The 20,410-nt window shown below is 35.2% G+C and overlaps 1 protein-coding gene across 3 annotated transcripts in view; it reads left to right on the top strand.

Moving 5' to 3' along the window:
* Positions 1-20,410, top strand: part of LOC133658832 (transient receptor potential cation channel subfamily M member 1-like) — a 165,384-nt gene that overhangs the window by 18,757 nt on the left and 126,217 nt on the right. Inside the window, exon 1 of one of the 3 annotated variants that reach the window (XM_062061277.1) lies at positions 15,219-15,333. The exons of the other annotated variants lie outside the window; for them this stretch is intronic. The gene's annotated coding sequence lies outside the window, so the exon portion shown is untranslated. Of the gene's footprint in view, positions 1-15,218; positions 15,334-20,410 lie in introns of those variants that run through there. 3 annotated transcript variants of the gene reach the window in all.

Below are 20,410 nucleotides of genomic sequence, written 5' to 3'. Positions count from 1 at the left end.
ATCAGCAGTGCGTATTCAGAGCGTTACCAGCCAATCAGCAGTGTGTATTCAGAGCGCATGTAGTCAGCGCTTCAGCGTGGAGCAGATAGGTGTTTAGCAGGTGAGCATCAGGCAGCGGACTCTCCCCAAATGATAATAAACACCTCCCAGTCAACTACTAGTAACATCACTATGAGCCCGTTGACCTTCTAGAAACTTAAACTGCAGCTCAGCTCACTCGCAGTCCTGGCTTGAGGTGAAGGCTAATTACCTCTCAGTTCCAGCCACATCGACCCCTTCTGAGCGCCTATTTTCAGCTGCTGGGAATATTGTAAATGTGAAAAGAACCAGAGCATGTAGACATGCTAACCTTTCTTCATTACAACTGTTAGTCACTCACTGGAATGAGTAGAATTGGTTATTGTGTACTGTGTTGGACTGGATGTTTATTTTGCACATTTTAAAAGCAATACTTAATGTTTACAGTGCTCCAGAATATTTAGATTGGCACTTTTTTGTATTGGATGTTTATCTTTATTTTTGCACATTTTAGCAAATAAGCAATACTTTCACTTTTGTTGAAATGTTTACACTGTTGTTACAGAATATTTCGTTTTACACTTTTTTGTATTGGATGTTTATCTTTATTTTTGCACATTTTAAAGCAAAATAAGCAATACTTTTACTTTTGAAATGCTTATACTATTGCAGAATATTAAGATTTGCACTGGATGTTGACTTTTATATTTGCACATTAAAAAGCAAATAAGCTACTTTTAATTTTGTTAAAGGTTAAAAGTTTTAAATGTTTACATTGTTACAGAATATTTAGTCATGTTGTTGTCAATGTTGACTGAGTGGCCATACTTCTTTTTTTTTGTAAATAAAAGCCATGCCTTTTGAAAAAACTGGCCTACATTTATTTTTTCATCTTCATTTTGAATAAAAAAATAATCGGGAAAAGGAAAAATAATCTATAGATTAATCGAAAAAAAATCTATAGATTAATCCATTAATCGAGAAAAAAAATAATCTATAGATTAATCGATAGAAAAATAATCGTTAGCTGCAGCCTTATAAGAAAACAACTAAATATACATTTTTGGGTTATTTATTTACCAAATTTGCAAAATCTTCCACCAAAAATATTCTTCTTAGTGGAATATTTGATGTGAAGTAATGGGAACCTTGGATAGATCAATAATTCATAATAACATTGATTTTGATTCAATATTATGTTTTGAGCAATGACAGTTTGAAAGAGAAAAAAAACAGCTTTGTTTTATTAGTCAACATTGCAACTTTTTGTAAATTACATTTAACCTTTAAGCTTTTTGATTTGACTTTTGTTATGTTTTTGTTTATTTTAATAGTATTTTTAGAATGTGCCGTGGGCCTTTAAAACAAAATGGCCTCCGGGGCACACTTTTGACACCCCTGCTATAGATAATAAAAAATTAAATCTGATAAATCTATGGATAAAAAGCAGAGCCTGGCGACGCATGCGCGTTCATCATAACTCTCTCTCTCTCTCTGTCTCTGCCCCTCCCTCACCAATGCTGCTGCGCGCACACCTCCACAATTTGTTTTGTTTTTAACCCCTTCTTAACCCTGAACGTACATTGAAAATACACGCAACCCTAACTCAAAATGCCGGACATTTGAGGCATTTAAGAAACTCCGCCCTGACAGCTCCGCAAAAGAGGACATGTCCGGTGAAAAGAGGACGTATGGTCAGTCTATCGTAGCCCGTTAGCTGCTAGCATGTCGTGTGTTGTGCCTCGGTGTGCGTTGTTTACACAACGTGCGTTAGTACTTAATATGTCCGTGTGGAAACTCGTTTGGTACACCTCCGAACCGAACCGGAACCCCCGTACCAAAACGATTCAATACAAATACACGTACCGTTACACCCCTAATATATATGTATAAAAATTAAGAATCGCGATTCATTCGAAAATCTATTTTTTTGGACACCCTTACTATTTCCGGTGTTTTGGTGATTCTTGCTTGGATGTCAGTGAAGAAAAGAGCTGTCGCTTGTGGCCTTTGTATGACAGATAATACTGATGACCCTTTCATAGAAACATCTCTCTGGATTATTCTGAGCCTGCATGGTATTAACAGCTGTCCACTGCAAATGAAGACCTGAAAATATTGCGAAAAAAAATGTTTTGGGCTCATGTACAATAATCTGGTTCACAGCTTGGGCTGAAGAGGTAATCAAACAAGCACAGCGACGTCTATTGATTCTGCTTCATGACGCCCCGCTCTTTTACATCTATTACAGTGGAGCATGTGCAAATCAGTCAGCTGGGGGATTTCATGCGTTATTTGACGGAAAAAGAACCAACGGCATCTCCGAACCAGTTGTAGGTGAATTGGTTGAATTTTTGATGTGTCACAAATAGGGTTGCAAAGGGGTGGAAAGTTTCCGGTAAATTTCCGGAAATTTACCACAGGAAGTTAAGCTCGGGACGTTTGGAAATATTGACCATTTTTTTGATTAATTCAAAGTTGGACACCATATATGGGAATAAATGGGGAATTAATGGAAATAAACAGGAAGTTTGAGGTAATTTATACTAACCATCATATACAGACATAGATATAACATTTTGTGGTCATAATAAGCAGACATGCATGCAAACATTGGTAATACAAATTTATTTTTGTGAGCAGAACTTCATCAAACATCAAAAAACATCAATGTTGATTGAATAAAAATCAACATTTTGACCAAAGAACCACCATTACATGTTATGTAGACCACAAGGAAGTCTTTTACATTTAGAAAAAAAATCATAATATGAACCCTTTAATGCGCCTTATAATCTGGTGCGCCTTTTGTATGAAAATAGACCTGAATAGACCCGCTCATCGGCAGTGTGCCTTTTAATTCTTAAATATTATGTTAGATCCACTGTGGACTGGACTCTCACAATATTATGTTAGATCCACTGTGGACTGGACTCTCACAATATTATGTTAGATCCACTATGGACTGGACTCTCATACTATTATGTTAGATCCACTATGGACTGGACTCTCACAATATTATGTTAAATCCACTATGGACTGGACTCTCACACTATTATGTTAGATCCACTATGGACTGGACTCTCACAATATTATGTTAGATCCACTATGGACTGGACTCTCACAATATTATGTTAGATCCACTATGGACTGGACTTTCACAATATTATGTTAGATCCGCTATGGACTGGACTCTCACACTATTATGTTAGATCCACTACGGACTGTACTCTCACACTATTATGTTAGATCCAGTATGGACTGGACTCTCACAATATTATGTTAGATCCACTATGAACTGGACTCTCACAATATTATGTTAGATCCACTATGGACTGGACTCTCACAATATTATGTTAGATCCACTATGGACTGAACTCTCATAATATTATATTAGATCCACTATGGACTGGACTCTCACACTATTATGTTAGATCCACTATGGACTGGACTCTCACACTATTATGTTAGATCCACTATGGACTGGACTCTCACAATATTATGTTAGATCCACTATGGACTGAACTCTCATAATATTATGTTAGATCCACTATGGACTGGACTCTCACAATATTATGTTAGATCCACTATGGACTGGACTCTCACAATATTATGTTAGATCCACTATGGACTGAACTCTCATAATATTATGTGAGATCCACTATGGACTGGACTCTCACACTATTATGTTGGATCCACTATGGACTGGACTCTCACACTATTATGTTAGATCCACTATGGACTGGACTCTCACACTATTATGCTAGATCCACTCGACGTCCATTGCACCGGTTGCCCGGGGGTGGGGGGGTCCCCACATCTGCGGTCCCCTCCAAGGTTTCTCATTGTCATCCCATTGGGTTGAGTTTTTTTCTTGCCCTGATGCGGGATCTGAGCCGAGGATGTCGTCGTGTCTTGTGCAGCCCTTTGAGACACTCGTGATTTAGGGCTATATAAGTAAACTTTGATTGATTGCCTATGGTCCGAAAAATACGGTAATTGTTTGTCTTTGGACTGTGGGTCACACATCTGCTTTTGGCGATGTTGGATGATGAGCTGAAAGTGGACGTGCTGAGTGCAGGACTCAGACTCCCGTGAGAAGATCTCCCCCAGTGCTCTCTGGGAAAAGCTTACAGGCTTTCCGCTCTGACAGCAGAAGACACAAACGGTTTTATGAAACACTTCTGTGATCAAAGGCAGCCATTCAGTGGGACATGTGTGCAATGGAGCCAGCGGTTCTAGTAGCTTCCTGCAGGTCTTCTGTTCCAAAGCCCGACTTGCTGTGACATATGGATTCCCCGTTAACCTCTGTGTGGGCCCCGGGTCAACATTGGAAGTGGCCCTACGTCAGAAGGTGCAGCTTGCTGAGGAGCAGGATAGAGATGTGGACGGAGATTGGTTATTTTAGCTGCACTAAGCAGGGGGTTCATGGAAAGGGTTTCTCCCGTGGGATTGGCGTTCCAGGAACAGTTTTTCTCTTGTGGCGTGGAATGAAGGAGGCCATTGGAGGACGTGCATCAGCCTCACTTCATTGGGGAAGTCGTCAGCCACAAGTTGTTAGCCACGCCTTGTTTCTACCCACTTCCCACTTGCATTTGTGCTGACAGCGGCATAGCCCACAGACAGAAAGACCTTTCTTTCGACAGCACTTCTTTTTTCTTCTTTCTTTCTTAACCCTTAACCCTGTTCTGACCTTCTCTGAGCCCCAAACGTCGAGCTGGTTCTTCTTCAGAGACCCACGCCAGCAGCTTTTAGACCTGACCTACATTGCTCCCAATCTCAACTTCAACTCCACTTTATTAGGGACAACCCAGCGATACAGCATGACCCAAGTCACAACCTCTATTACACAGGTGTCAAACTGAAGGCCCGGGGGCCAGATCTGGCCCGCGACATAATTTTATCTGGCCCGCAAACACCTGGAAATGATATCTGTCAATAAAGTACTTCATATTTTCTCACCAAATGTAATAAAAAATTTTCATTTTGACAGAAAAAAAATATGCACTGCTTGAAATGGCATACCTTTTAAACGTTAATAGTATCCAATATTGCAACAAATATTACAGTATATTATCATATTTTCCAAACATGTTTGTGTCTAAATATAAATACTTAACTTTACAGCAAACTACTCATTAAATTAATAAAAATGACAAGAAATATTACGTTGTTCTTTACAGCATATTACTGTAAATTGAAAAAAAAACTACTACTGTTCTGTGCGTTAAATTTCTGTTGACTGAACTGCCAGTTTTTGACTGTAAAATCTACGGTTGTTGTTTTTAACGGTGTATTAATGTAAAATGTAAAATTTAGTTTTTAGTTTTTACTGTAAAATGGACAGTCTACTTAAATTTTTTTATATAATTAATAATGAAATCCAGAGGCAAATTCCTACATTATTCACTTTTACAAGCGGCCCTCTGATGGCAGCCATAACTGCCATGTGGCCCTCAATGAAAACCACTTTGACATCCCTGATATATTGCATCAGAATCAGAATCATTTTATTGGCACATATATATATATATATATATATATATATATATATATATATATATATATATATATATATATATATATATATATATATATATATATACGTACATACACATATATATATATACGTACATATATATATATATATATATATATATATATATATATATATATATATATATATATACACATATATATATATATATACATATATATTATGTATGTATATATATATGTATGTGTGTATATATGTATGTATATATATATATATATACACAAACATACATATACATACATAATATATGTATATGTATATATACATATATATGTTATGTATATAAATATATGTATGTATATATATATGTATATGTATGTGTATATATATATGTATGTATATATATATATATATATATATATGTATGTATATATATATATATTATATATGTATGTATGTATATATATATGTATGTATATATATGTATGTATATATATATATGTATGTATATATATATATATATGTATGTATATATATATATATACATGTATGTACGTATATATATATGCTCCAATTTCGTTGTTCTTTGAACCTGTTCACTGTAATAATGACAATGAAACTATATTCTATTGTATTTTCTATATATATATATATATATATATATATATATATATATATATATATATATATATATATATATATATATATATATATATATATATATATATATATATATATATATATTAGGGCTGCAACTAACTAATTTGATAATCGAATTAATCTTTCGATTATTACTTCGATTAATCGATTAATAATCGGATAAAAGAGACAAACTACATTTCTATCCTCTCCAGTATTTTATTGAAAAAAAACAGCATACTGGCACCATACTTATTTTTGATTATTGTTTCTTAGCTGTTTGTAAATGCTGCAGTTTATAAATAAAGGTTTATTTAAAAAAAAAAAAAAAAAAAAAAAAAGTAGCCTCTGCACATGCGAATCGAATGACTAAATTTATCGGCAACTATTTTTATAATCGATTTTAATCGATTTAATCGATTAGTTGTTGCAGCCCTAATATATATATATATATATGTATTCCTTGCGCACTAATTGACTGAAAGAGCACACACTTGCCGTGTGCTCGCCCAACAATGCGGCGCGATGATGTCACGTTATCGATGGGAAAATGCATTTTTAGACTATATGATTTGCCTGAGTGGCTAGGAGACCCCGAGAGTAACAAGCGGTAGAAAATGAATTACAAAGGACAGATTTTACAAAATAATTTAAAACATTTTTTTATTACTATTACTATTTATTTATTTATTTTTAACTTGGGACTCCCTGCGGGCCGGATTTTGGACGGGGGTGAGCCGTGTCCGGCCCGCGGGCCGTAATTTGGGGACCCCTGTTGTAGACGATGCTACATGTCTACAGAATAAACCACGCGATGTTAGTGCATCAATTGAGGAAAATTAGTCATTAATAACATCTTGTAATCCGATTTTGACTTTATTATTCATTTCATCTTCTGATAGATTTTAAAACTCTGCCAGACTCAATTCCACCTGTTTGACCTATGAACATCATCACATCATTTATTCAGAAAGTGTAAAGAATGAGAAATGAAGATAGACCACAATTAACCACAACATGTAAGTGTAAAAAAAAAAAAAAACCTGATTTGAAAGTGCTTGGTCTATTTTTAAACAAATAAAACAATATTAAGTTGTACTTATTTTACCAGTCCGGCCCACTTGGGGATGGGTTGTGTTCACCCTTTGACACAGTTAAAGCTTTCTACATGAACTTATTGAATGTCATGTTATGATATTACGGGTATAACTTTGCTGCTGTACCAATAACCACTCCCCATGGGCATGAAGTAGAAGGAACATGTCCTAACAAGACCTGTTCTAACAAAACCACTACTTCCTGGGCTCAAGTCCACTCATGTGTTTGGTCTGTGAGAAAAAATTAGGTGTCAGCAGTCTCATGTCGTCACTGTTTCATTTAACTAAATAATTCTTTATCTAAATATATACAGTCATGGTCAAAAGTTGACATACACTTGTAAAGAACATCATGTCATGGCTGTCTTGAGTTTCCAATCATTTCTACAACTCTTATTTTTTTTGTGATAGAGTGATTGGAGCACATACTTGTTGGTCACAAAAAACATTCATGAAGTTTGGTTCTTTTATGAATTTATTATGGGTCTACTGAAAATGTGAGCAAATGTGCTGGGTCAAAAGTATACATACAGTAATGTTAAAGGCCTACTGAAAGCCACTACTACCGACCACGCAGTCTGATAGTTTATATATCAATGATGAAATTTTAACATTGCAACACATGCCAATACGGCCGGGTTAACTTATAAAGTGACATTTAAAATTTCCCGGGAAATATCCGGCTTAAACGTCGCGGTATGATGATGTATGCGCGTGACGAAGTCAGTTTAACGGAAGTTATGGCACCCCGTAGAATCCTATACAAAAAGCTTTGTTTTCATTTCATAATTCCACAGTATTCTGGACATCTTTTGCAATTTGTTTAATGAACAATGAAGGCTGCAAAGAAGACAGTTGTAGGTGGGATCTGTGTATTAGCAGCGGACTACAGCAACACAACCAGGAGGACTTTGTTGGAGAGCAGACGCGCTGGCCGCCGACCTCACCTTGACTTCCTACGTCTCCGGGCCGCCAAACGCATCGGGTGAAGTCCTTCGTCCTTCCACCGATCGCTGGAACGCAGGTGAGCACGGGTGTTGATGAGCAGATAAGGGCTGGCTGGCGTAGGTGGAGAGCTAATGTTTTTAGCATAGCTCTGTGCGGTCCGGTTGCTAAGTTAGCTTCAATGGCATCGTTAGCACAGCATTGTTAACCTTCGCCAGCCTGGAAAGCATTAACCGTGTATTTACATGTCCACGGTTTAATAGTATTGTTGATTTTCTATCTATCCTTCCAGTCAGGGGTTTATTTTTTTTGTTTCTATATGCAGTTAAAGCACGATGCTATCACGTTAGCTCGTAGCTAAAGCATTTCGCCGATGTATTGTCGTGGAGATAAAAGGCACTGAATGTCCATTTCGCGTTCTCGACTCTCATTTTCAAGAGGATATAGTATCCGAGGTGGTTTAAAATACAAATCCGTGATCCACAATAGAAAAAGGAGAAAGTGTGGAATCCAATGAGCCAGCTTGTACCTAAGTTACGGTCAGAGCGAAAAAAAATATGTATTTCACTGCATTCTAGTCCGTCACTCTAACGTTCCTCGTCCACGAATCTTTCATCCTCGCTCAAATTAATGTGGTAATGGTCCGAATCGCTCTAGCTGCGTTGAAAACAATAGGAAAATATGAGGGAGTGAACAACTGACTACGTCACGCTACTTCTGGTAGGGGCAAGGTTTTTTTTTATCAGAGACCAAAAGTTGCAAACTTTATCGACGTTGTTCTATACTAAATCCTTTCAGCAAAAATGTGGCAATATCGCAAAATGATCAAGTATGACACATAGAATGGATCTGCTATTCCCGTTTAAATAAAAAAATTTCATTTCAGTAGGCCTTTAATATTTGCTTACATGTCCCTTGGCAAGTTTCACTGCAATAAGGCGCTTTTGGTAGCCATCCACAAGCTTCTGCTTGAATTTCTTACCACTCCTCTTGACAAAATTGGTGCAGTTCAGCTAAATTTGTTAGTTTTCTGACATGGACTTGTTTCTTCAGCATTGTCCACACGTTTAAGTCAGGACTTTGGGAAGGCCATTCTAAAACCTTCATTCTAGCCTGATTTAGCCATTCCTTTACCACTTTTGACGTGTGTTTGGCGTCATTGTCCCAAGACCCAACCTCCGGGCTGATGATTTTACATTGTCCTGAAGAATTTGGAGGTAATCCTCCTTTTTCATTGTACCATTTACTCTCTGTAAAGCACCAGTTCCATTGGCAGCAAAACAGGCCCAGAGCATACTACTACCACCACCATGCTTGACGGTAGGAGTGGTGTTCCTGGGATTAAAGGCCTCACCTTTTCTCCTCCAAACATACACTACCGTTCAAAAGTTTGGGGTCACCCAAACAATTTTGTGGAATAGCCTTCATTTCTAAGAACAAGAATAGACTGTCGAGTTTCAGATGAAAGTTCTCTTTTTCTGGCCCTTTTGAGCGTTTAATTGACCCCACAAATGTGATGCTCCAGAAACTTAATCTGCTCAAAGGAAGGTCAGTTTTGTAGCTTCTGTAACGAGCTAGACTGTTTTCAGATGTGTGAACATGATTGCACAAGGGTTTTCTAATCATCAATTAGCATTCTGAGCCAATGAGCAAACACATTGTACCATTAGAACACTGGAGTGATAGTTGCTGGAAATGGGCCTCTATACACCAATCAATCAATAAATCAATCAATCAATCAATCAATCAATCAATCAATCAATCAATCAATGTTTATTTATATAGCCCTAAATCACAAGTGTCTCAAAGGGCTGCACAAGCCACAACGACATCCTCGGTACAGAGCCCACATACCTATGTAGATATTGCACCAAAAACCAGACATTTGCAGCTAGAATAGTCATTTACCACATTAGCAATGTATAGAGTGTATTTCTTTAAAGTTAAGACTAGTTTAAAGTTATCTTCATTGAAAAGTACAGTGCTTTTCCTTCAAAAATAAGGACATTTCAATGTGACCCCAAACTTTTGAACGGTAGTGTATTACTGGGTATTGTGGCCAAACAGCTACATTTTTGTTTCATCTGACCACAGAACTTTCCTCCAGAAGGTCTTATCTTTGTCCATGTGATCAGCAGCAAACTTTAGACGAGCCTTAAGGTGTCGCTTCTGGAGCAAGGGCTTCCTTCTTGCATGGTAGCCTCTCAGTCCATGGCGATGCAAAACACGCTTGACTGTGGACACTGACACCTGTGTTCCAGCAGCTTCCAATTCATTACAGACCTACTTTTTGGTGGTTCCCGGTTGACTCTTGATCATCCTGACCAATTTTCTCTCAGCAGCAGGTGATCGCTTGCGTTTTCTTCCTGATCGTGGCAGTGACAAAACTGTGCCATGCACTTTATACTTATGAACAATTGTCTGCGCAGTTGCTCTTGGGGGCCTTAAGCTGCTTTGAAATGGCTCCAAGTGACTTGTTCAAGTCAATGGTTCGTTTTTTACAGACAATTGTCTGCACAGTTGCTCTTGGGGGCCTTAAGCTGCTTTGAAATGGCTCCAAGTGAATTGTTCAAGTCAATGGTTCGTCTTTTTCAGATCTGTGCTGAGTTCCTTTGGCTTTCCTATTGTCGCGCTTGTAACCGAGTCTAATGACTGCCTTCACATGAGCTCTATTTAAATGGGCTCAGAGAAGTCAACAGGTGTCGTCAATCATAATCACTCACATGAAGTTAAGAGGCCATGCCATGAAGCTAATTTGATTTGATTGTAACTAGGGACGATTAATCTGTCGATTATTACTTTGATTAATCGATTAATAATCGGATAAAAGAGACAAACTACATTTCTATCCTTTCCAGTATTTTATTGGGAAAAAACAGCATACTGGCACCATACTTATTTGGATTATTGTTTCTCAGCTGTTTGTAAATGTTACAGTTTATAAATAAAGGTTTACAAAAAAAATGAAAAATAAAGTAGCTTCTGCACATGCGCATAGCATAGATCCAACGAATCGATGACTAAATTAATCGCCAACTATTTTTATAATCGATTTAATCGATTAGTTGTCGCAGCCCTAATTGTAACGTTTCTACATCACCAACATTGATCATGTATGTTGCTGTATGTATACTTTTGACCCAGCAGATTTGCTCACATTTTCAGTAGACCCATAATAAATTCATAAAAGAACCAAACTTCATGGATGTTTTTTGTGACCAACAAGTATGTGCTCCAATCACTCTATCACAAAAAAATGAAGAGTTGTAGAAATTATTGGAAACTCAAGACAGCCATGACATTATGTTCTTTACAAGTGTATGTAATTTTCTGACCACAACTGTACATATGTATAAATATATACATATTTATATATAATATAATATATACACTATCGTTCAAAAGTTTGGGGTCACCCAAACAATTTTGTGGAATAGCCTTCATTTCTAAGAACAAGAATAGACTGTCGAGTTTCAGATGAAAGTTCTCTTTTTCTGGCCATTTTGAGCGTTTAATTGACCCCACAAATGTGATGCTCCAGAAACTCAATCTGCTCAAAGGAAGGTCAGTTTTGTAGCTTCTGTAACGAGCCAAACTGTTTTCAGATGTGTGAACATGATTGCACAAGGGTTTTCTAATCATCAATTAGCCTTCTGAGCCAATGAGCAAACACATTGTACCATTAGAACACTGGAGTAATAGTTGCTGGAAATGGGCCTCTATACACCTATGTAGATATTGCACCAAAAACCAGACATTTGCAGCTAGAAGAGTCATTTACCACATTAGCAATGTATAGAGTGTATTTCTTTTAAAGTTAAGACTAGTTTAAAGTTATCTTCATTGAAAAGTACAGTGCTTTTCCTTCAAAAATAAGGACATTTCAATGTGACCCCAAACTTTTGAACGGTAGTGTGTGTATATATATATATATATATATATATATATATATATATATATATATATATATATATATATATATATATATATATATATATATATATATATATATATATATATATAAAACCTGTTTGTCCAGGGATGTGTTTGCCTTCACTTGCTGCTCTGAGGGACTGAACACACCTCAGGGTGTCTCAGGTGTGTGTAGTTTGTCTCCCCAGCAACCGACCAACCAAAGGAGAGTGTTATTGTGAGGTCGGTAGGAAAACAGGCGAGGTGTATTGTTTTGTCAGGAGTACAGGTCACTGCAGATCTGCACACGTCAACAAAGCCGCGTCATAGTCTTTGTTTGGTGTTCTTCTGCCACAAGTTCCCGCAAGGCTGGCCACTATGAGACGGGTAACAACATTGGAAGTTGCATTTTAACAGACCGCAGTGATGAGATTACGAGGATTACGGCGCAGAGGATGGGATTTATTGGCAGACTTTTAGCTGTGCTGATGAACAATAGACAGCATGAGCAAAATGACACAACAAAGAAGGCAAAAAAGATGGTCAGACCTCCCTTGTGATCTTACTCACCAGAACTAAGTCTGAAAGGCTGGTGAGAGCGCCCTCTTTTGGTCAGAATTTAATGTTTCTGCCTTAGTTTATTGTGGTTGGTTAAATGTTTGTATTGTATTCATTCAACATAAAGTGTGTAACCTCTCTCTAATTGTTTTGCTTATCTTTGAGGTCACCAAAATACTAGAAGCAGCTTTCAACACCGCTGCAAATATTAACATTATTACCAAATTAATATCTCTGGTGGTATTAATACTGTACAGTATTTGGTGAATAGCCTAACTCTTATCCCATGTTATATTTACAGAGGATAAATTGTTGTTTTTTCCTCGTGCACTATACTTTTGTTTTTTAATTAAATTACTTCCAGATGAGTTATTACTAAATGTATTACTCTACACACACATATACATATATATTTAATATATACATATATCCAAAAGCAGTGAAGTTGTCACGTTGTGTAAATGGTAAATAAAATCAGAATACAATGATTTGCAAATCCTTTTCAACTTATATTCAATTGAATAGACGGCAAAGACAAGATATTTAACGTTCCAACTGGTAAACTTTGTTATTTTTTGCAAATATTAGCTCATTTGGAATTTGATGCCTGCAACATGTTTCAAAAAAGCTGGCACAAGTGGCAAAAAAGACTGAGAAAGTTGAGGAATGCTCATCACACACTTATTTGGAACATCCCACAGGTGAACAGGCTAATTGGGAACAGGTGAGTGCCATGATTGGGTATAACAGCAGCTTCCATGAAATGCTCAGTCATTCACAAACCAGGATGAGGCGAGGGTCACCACTTTGTCAACAAATGCGTGAGCAAATTGTCCAACAGAGTAACAACAACATTTCTCAACGAGCTATTGCAAGGAATTTAGGGATTTCACCTTCTACGGTCCGTAATATCATCAAGAGGTTCAGAGAATCTGGAGAAATCACTGCACGTAAGCGGCAATGCCCGTGACCTTGGATCTCTCAGGCGGTACTGCATCAAAAAGCGACATCAGTGTGTAAAGGATATCACTACATTGGCTCAGGCACACATCAGAAAACCACTGTCAGTAACTACAGTTTGTCGCTACATCTGTAAGTGCAAGTTAAAACTCTACTATGCAAAGCCAAAGCCGTTTATCAACAACACCCAGAAACGCCGCCGGCTTCGCTGGGCCCGAGCTCGTCTAAGATGGACTGATGCAGAGTGGAAAAGTGTTCTGTGGTCTGACGAGCTTCAAAAATTGGTTTCCTCAGTCCCTAAACGTTTACTGGGTGTTGTTAAAAGGAAAGGCCATGTAACACAGTGGTAAAAATGCCCCTGTGACAACTTTTTTGCTATGTGTTGCTGCCATTAAATTCTAAGATAATGATTATTGTCAAAAAAAAAAAATAAGTTTGTCAGTGTGAACATTAAATATCTTGTCTTTGCAGTCTATTCAATTGAATATAAGTTGAAAAGGATTTGCAAATCATTGTATTCTGTTTTTATTTACCATTTACACAACGTGACAACTTCACTGCTTTTGGGTGTATACATATATATATATATATATATATATATATATATATATATATATATATATATATATATATATATATATATATATATATATATATATATATATATATATATATATATATATATGTATATATATATATATATATATATATATATATGTATATATATATATATATATATATATATATATGTATATATATATATATATATATATATATATATGTATATATATGTATATATACATATATATATATATATATATATGTATATATATGTATATATATATATATGTATATATATGTATATATATATATATATATATATATGTATATATATATATATATATATATATATATATATATGTATATATATATATATATATATATATATATATATATGTATATGTATATATATATATATATATATATATATGTATATATATATATATATATATATATATATGTATATGTATATATATATATATATATATATATATATATATGTATATATGTATATGTATATGTATTATATATATATATATGTGTGTGTGTGTGTGTGTGTGTGTGTGTGTGTGTGTGTGTGTGTGTGTGTGTGTGTGTGTGTGTGTGTGTGTGTGTGTGTGTGTGTGTGTGTGTGTGTGTGTGTGTGTGTGTGTGTGTATGTATATATAGCAGGTGGTTATTTTGAGAGAGCATCATTCAATTATCGGAGCAATTTTAAATCAGAATTTCCTAAATGCAACAACAACACAAACATGTTGATCTAGTAATATATATATATATGTATATATATTTATATATATATGCCCCATGTTACTAGATCAACATGTTTGTGTTGTCGTTGCATTTAGGAAATTCTGATTTAAAATTGCTCTGATAATTGAATGATGCTCTCTCAAAATAACCACCTGCTCCTTCCCCTTATCCCAACTTCATTCATTGCTGTTGTCCTGCATCTTCTGCTGTTAAATAATCTCCTCTTCCAAATGCAAAGCCACCAGCAGATGATAAAGCTCTTTAGTGTTTGCTTACGAGGAGAAATGAAGTATTATCCACTACCAGTACACACGTTGGAGTAGTTTGGTGGGACTTGAATTGACTTCCCTAGGACACCAGAGTGATGTGTTTGCTATTTTCTTTCCGAATGAGGTAACGAACGCAATGCTTGATGTTGTGGAGATAGTGTACATAAGTGCAGTGTGTATTCTGTGGTTGCACCCATGCTTGTTTTGTTTGTCTGTAGAATTATTTGTTGAAATCAGTCATGTTCTTAATGAACTCTTGTTCAAAACTATGTGCTGTGTTTGTTGCAGATAAGATCATATCAACACTGGCTGTATGAGCAACAGTATTAGGTTGGAAAAAACGATGGACCTATAGTTGACCTCGAGATTTAGGCGTTGAATAAGAAAAAAAAAAGATTTATTTTTAACTATTTTATGAGTGGGGCCCTTTGGAATTCCCAAGAATTTTAGTTGGATTTTTTTCCTAAAAACTGTCATTGATCACAAAATAATAATGAATTAAAATCAATGTTGTTATGGATTATTTACCTATTTAAGGCTCTAATTACTTAACATCAAATATTTCACTTTAACATTTTGGGGGGAAAGCTTGCATGTTTTGTGGTTTTGCCCTAAAAACAGGGTTTTCTTTGACAAAAAGGGCATATTTAAAAAATGTTTTAGTTTATATCGACCGATGGACCTATAATTGACCTTGGGATTTAGGCGTTGAGTAAGAATAAAAACAATATGATTTATTTTTAAAAAATTTATGAGTGGGGCCCTTTGGAATCCCCAAGAATTTTAGTTGGATTTTTTTCCTAAAAACTGTCATTGATCACAAAATAATAATGAATTAAAATCAATGTTGTTCTGGATTATTTACCTATTTAAGGCTCTCATTACTTTACATCAAATATTCCACTTTAACATTTTTGGGGGAAAAAGCTTGCATGTTTTGTGTTTATGCCCTAAAAAACAGGGTTTTCTTTGACAAAAAGGACATATTAAAAAAATGTTTTTAGTTTATATCGACCGATAGACCTATAATTGACCTTGGGATTTAGGCTTTGGATAAGAATAAAAACAATATGATTTATTTTTTACAATTTTATGAGTGGGACCCTTTTGGATCCCGAAGGATTTTAGTTTGATTTTTTTCTTTAAAACTGTCATTGATTACAAAATAGCAAAATGAATGAATGAATGAAACAATATTGTTATGGATTATTAACCTATTTAAGGCTCTAATTTCTTTACATCAAATATTCCATTTTAAAATTCTGGGGGGAAAAGCTTGCATATTTTGTGTTTTTGCCCTAAAAGAAAACGGGTTTTCTTTGACAAAAAGGGCATATTAAAAAAAAAAGTTTTTAGTTTATATCGACCGATGGACCTATAGTTGACCTCAAGATTTAGGCGTTGAATAAGTAAAGAAAACAATATGATTAATTTGTAACCATTTTATGAGTGGGGCCCTTTTGGATCCCCAAGAATTTTAGTTTCATTATTTTTCTTTAAATCTGTCATTTATCATAAAATAACAGTGAATTAAAATCAATGTTGTTATAGATTATTGACCTATTTAAGGCTCTAATTACTTTACATCAAATATTCCACTTTAACATTTTGGGGGGAAAAGCTTGCATATTTTCGGTTTTTGCCCTAAAAAACAGGGTTTTCTTTGACAAAAAGGGCATATTAAAACTTTTTTTTTAGTTTATATCGACCGATGGACCAATAATTGACCTCGAGATTTAGGCTTTGAATAAGAATAAAAACAATATGATTTATTTTTTACAATTTTATGAGTGGGACCCTTTTGGATCCCGAAGGATTTTAGTTTGATTTTTTTCTTTAAAACTGTCATTGATCACAAAATAGCAAAATGAATGAATGAATGAATGAAACAATATTGTTATGGATTATTAACCTATTTAAGGCTCTAATTTCTTTACATCAAATATTCCATTTTAAAATTCTGGGGGGAAAAGCTTGCATATTTTGTGTTTTTGCCCTAAAAAAAACGGGTTTTCTTTGACAAAAAGGGCATATTAAAAAAAAAAGTTTTTAGTTTATATCGACCGATGGACCTATAGTTGACCTCAAGATTTAGGCGTTGAATAAGTAAAGAAAACAATATGATTAATTTGTAACCATTTTATGAGTGGGGCCCTTTTGGATCCCCAAGAATTTTAGTTTCATTATTTTTCTTTAAATCTGTCATTTATCATAAAATAACAGTGAATTAAAATCAATGTTGTTATAGATTATTGACCTATTTAAGGCTCTAATTACTCTACATCAAATATTCCACTTTAACATTTTGGGGGGAAAAGCTTGCATATTTTCGGTTTTTGCCCTAAAAAACAGGGTTTTCTTTGACAAAAAGGGCATATTAAAAACTATTTTTTTTGTTTATATCGACCAATGGACCTATAGTGGACCTCAAGATTTAGGCGTTTAATAAGAATAAAAACAATATGATTTATTTTGAACAATTTTATGAGTGGGGCCCTTTTGGATCCCCAATAATTTTAGTTGGATTGTTTTCTTTAAAACTGTCATTGATCACAAAATAGCAATTAATTTAAATCAATATTGTTATGGATTATCGACCTATTTAAGGCTCTAATTACTTTACATCAAATATTCCACTTTAAAATTTTGGGGAGAAAGCTTGCATGTTTGTGTTTTTGCCCTAAAAAACAGGGTTTTCTTTGACAACAAGGGCATATTAAAAACTTTTTTTTTTGTTTATATCGACCGATGGACCAATAATTGACCTCAAGATTTAAGCTTTGAATAAGAATAAAAACAATATGATTTATTTTGAACAATTTTATGAGTGGGACCCTTTTGGATCCCCAAGAATTTTAGTTGGATTTGTTTCTTTAAAACTGTCATTGATCACAAAATAGCAATGAATTTAAATCAATATTGTTATGGATTATCGACCTATTTAAGGCTCTAATTATTTTACTTCAAATATTCCACTTTAACATTTTGAGGGGAAAAGCTTTCATATTTTGTGTTTTTGCCCTAAAAAACAGGGTTTTCTTTGACAACAAGAGCATATTAAAAACTTTTTTTTGTTGATATCGACCGATGGACCAATAATTGACCTCAAGATTTAAGCTTTCAATAAGAATAAAAACAATATGATTTATTTTGAACAATTTTATGAGTGGGACCCTTTTGGATCCCCAAGAATTTTAGTTGGATTTGTTTCTTTAAAACTGTCATTGATCACAAAATAGCAATTAATTTAAATCAATATTGTTATGGATTATTAACCTATTTAAGGCTCCAATTACTTTACATCAAATATTCAACTTTAACATTTTAGTTTATATCGACCGATGGACCTATACTGGACCTCGAAATTTAGGCGTTGAGTAAGAATACAAATTTGAATTATATTTAACAATTTTATGAGTGGGGCCCTTTTGGATCCCCAATCATTTTAGTTAGATTTTTTTCTTTAAAACAGTCATTGATCACAAAATATCAATGTTGTTATGGCTTATTTACCTATTTAAGGCTGTAATTCATTTAAGTCAAATATTGCACTTTTAAAAAAACTTTGGAGAGTTCGAAGATGAAAACTTAATTGGAAAAACTAAAGTAATATTGATCCCTGCAGTACAGTATTTTTATGTGGGGAAAAAAAGTTAGCATAATTTGTGTTTCTCAACGTAGGTTCTTGTTTTGATATTGTTGTTAATTTTACTTTGTCACACTTTTAAATCAAGAATCTAAACACATTGTAATAAAAATACATTTTAATTGGCTCATGTAAGCACAGTAGTATATATGTCTAAGTACAAACAATACACACGTGGTTAAGGACAGACTGGGAAAAAATGTCAACAGTTCTATCTAGCGTCCAGCAGAGGGAGATGTTGGATCATTTAGAAAGTTGGTAGAAACATGACCATGCAACGAAACACTTCAAATCAGGGATGTCAAACTCGTTTTCATTGAGGGCCACATTGTAGTTATGGCTGCTATCAGAGGGCCGATTGTTACAGTGAATATTTATGAATTATAATGTATAATCGCCTTATGTTATTACTCAATTTCCTGTGGCTTTTTGATTATTCTGTGTTTTACTACACATTGATGGATGACGTACTTGCTTTTGAAATCACAAGTCAGGGGAGACGAGCATCTTATTCTAACATCCATCCATTGTCTACCGCTTGTCCCTTTTGGGGTCGCGGGGGGTGCTGGAGCCTATCTCAGCTGCATTCGGGCGGAAGGCGGGGTACACCCTGGACAAGTCGCCACCTCATCACAGGGCCAACACAGATAGACAGACAACATTCACACTCACATTCACACACTAGGGCCCATTTAGTGTTGCCAATCAACCTATCCCCAGGTGCATGTCTTTGGAGGTGGGAGGAAACCCGGAGTACCCGGAGGGAACCCACGCAGTCACGGGGAGAACATGCAAATTCCACACAGAACTACAAATGTTTGGAATACATGCTAATAATATAGGGGTGTCGCAACGTTGTCCAACAAGGGCCACATACTCAAAAGTAAAATTATTTTATTTTGTTAAAAAAAAATGCTAAAACAGACATTACATACACTACCATTCAAAAGTTTGGGGTCACCCAAACAATTTTGTGGAATAGCCTTCATTTCTAAGAACAAGAATAGACTGTCGCGTTTCAGATGAAAGTTATCTTTTTCTGGCCATTTTGAGCGTTGAATTGACCCCACAAATGTGATGCTCCACAAACTCAATCTGCTCAAAGGAAGGTCAGTTTTGTAGCTTCTGTAACGAGCTAAAGTGTTTTCAGATGTGTGAACATGATTGCACAAGGGTTTTCTAATCATCAATTAGCCTTCTGAGCCAATGAGCAAAAACATTGTACCATTAGAACACTGGAGTGATAGTTTCTGGAAATGGGCCTCTATACACTAATGTAGATATTGCACCAAAAACCAGACATTTGCAGCTAGAATAGTCATTTACCACATTAGCAACGTATAGAGTGTACTTCTTTAAAATTAAGACTAGTTTAAAGTTATCTTCATTGAAAAATAAGGACATTTTAATGTGACCCCAAACTTTTGAACGGTAATGTATGTTTAAAGACAAAAGTGTGATCTGGTTAAAGAATTCAAGGTTTGACAGCACTATGCATGGGAGAAACAGGACCAAGGTATGCTTTTAGAGCTGGTGTGTTAGGGGGAGGATTTTC

The sequence above is a fragment of the Entelurus aequoreus genome, linkage group LG10 (assembly GCF_033978785.1).
Source record: "Entelurus aequoreus isolate RoL-2023_Sb linkage group LG10, RoL_Eaeq_v1.1, whole genome shotgun sequence".
Taxonomy (NCBI): domain Eukaryota; kingdom Metazoa; phylum Chordata; class Actinopteri; order Syngnathiformes; family Syngnathidae; genus Entelurus; species Entelurus aequoreus.
Note: the sequence above shows the minus strand (reverse complement) of the source record. Positions and strands in the feature narration are given on the sequence as shown.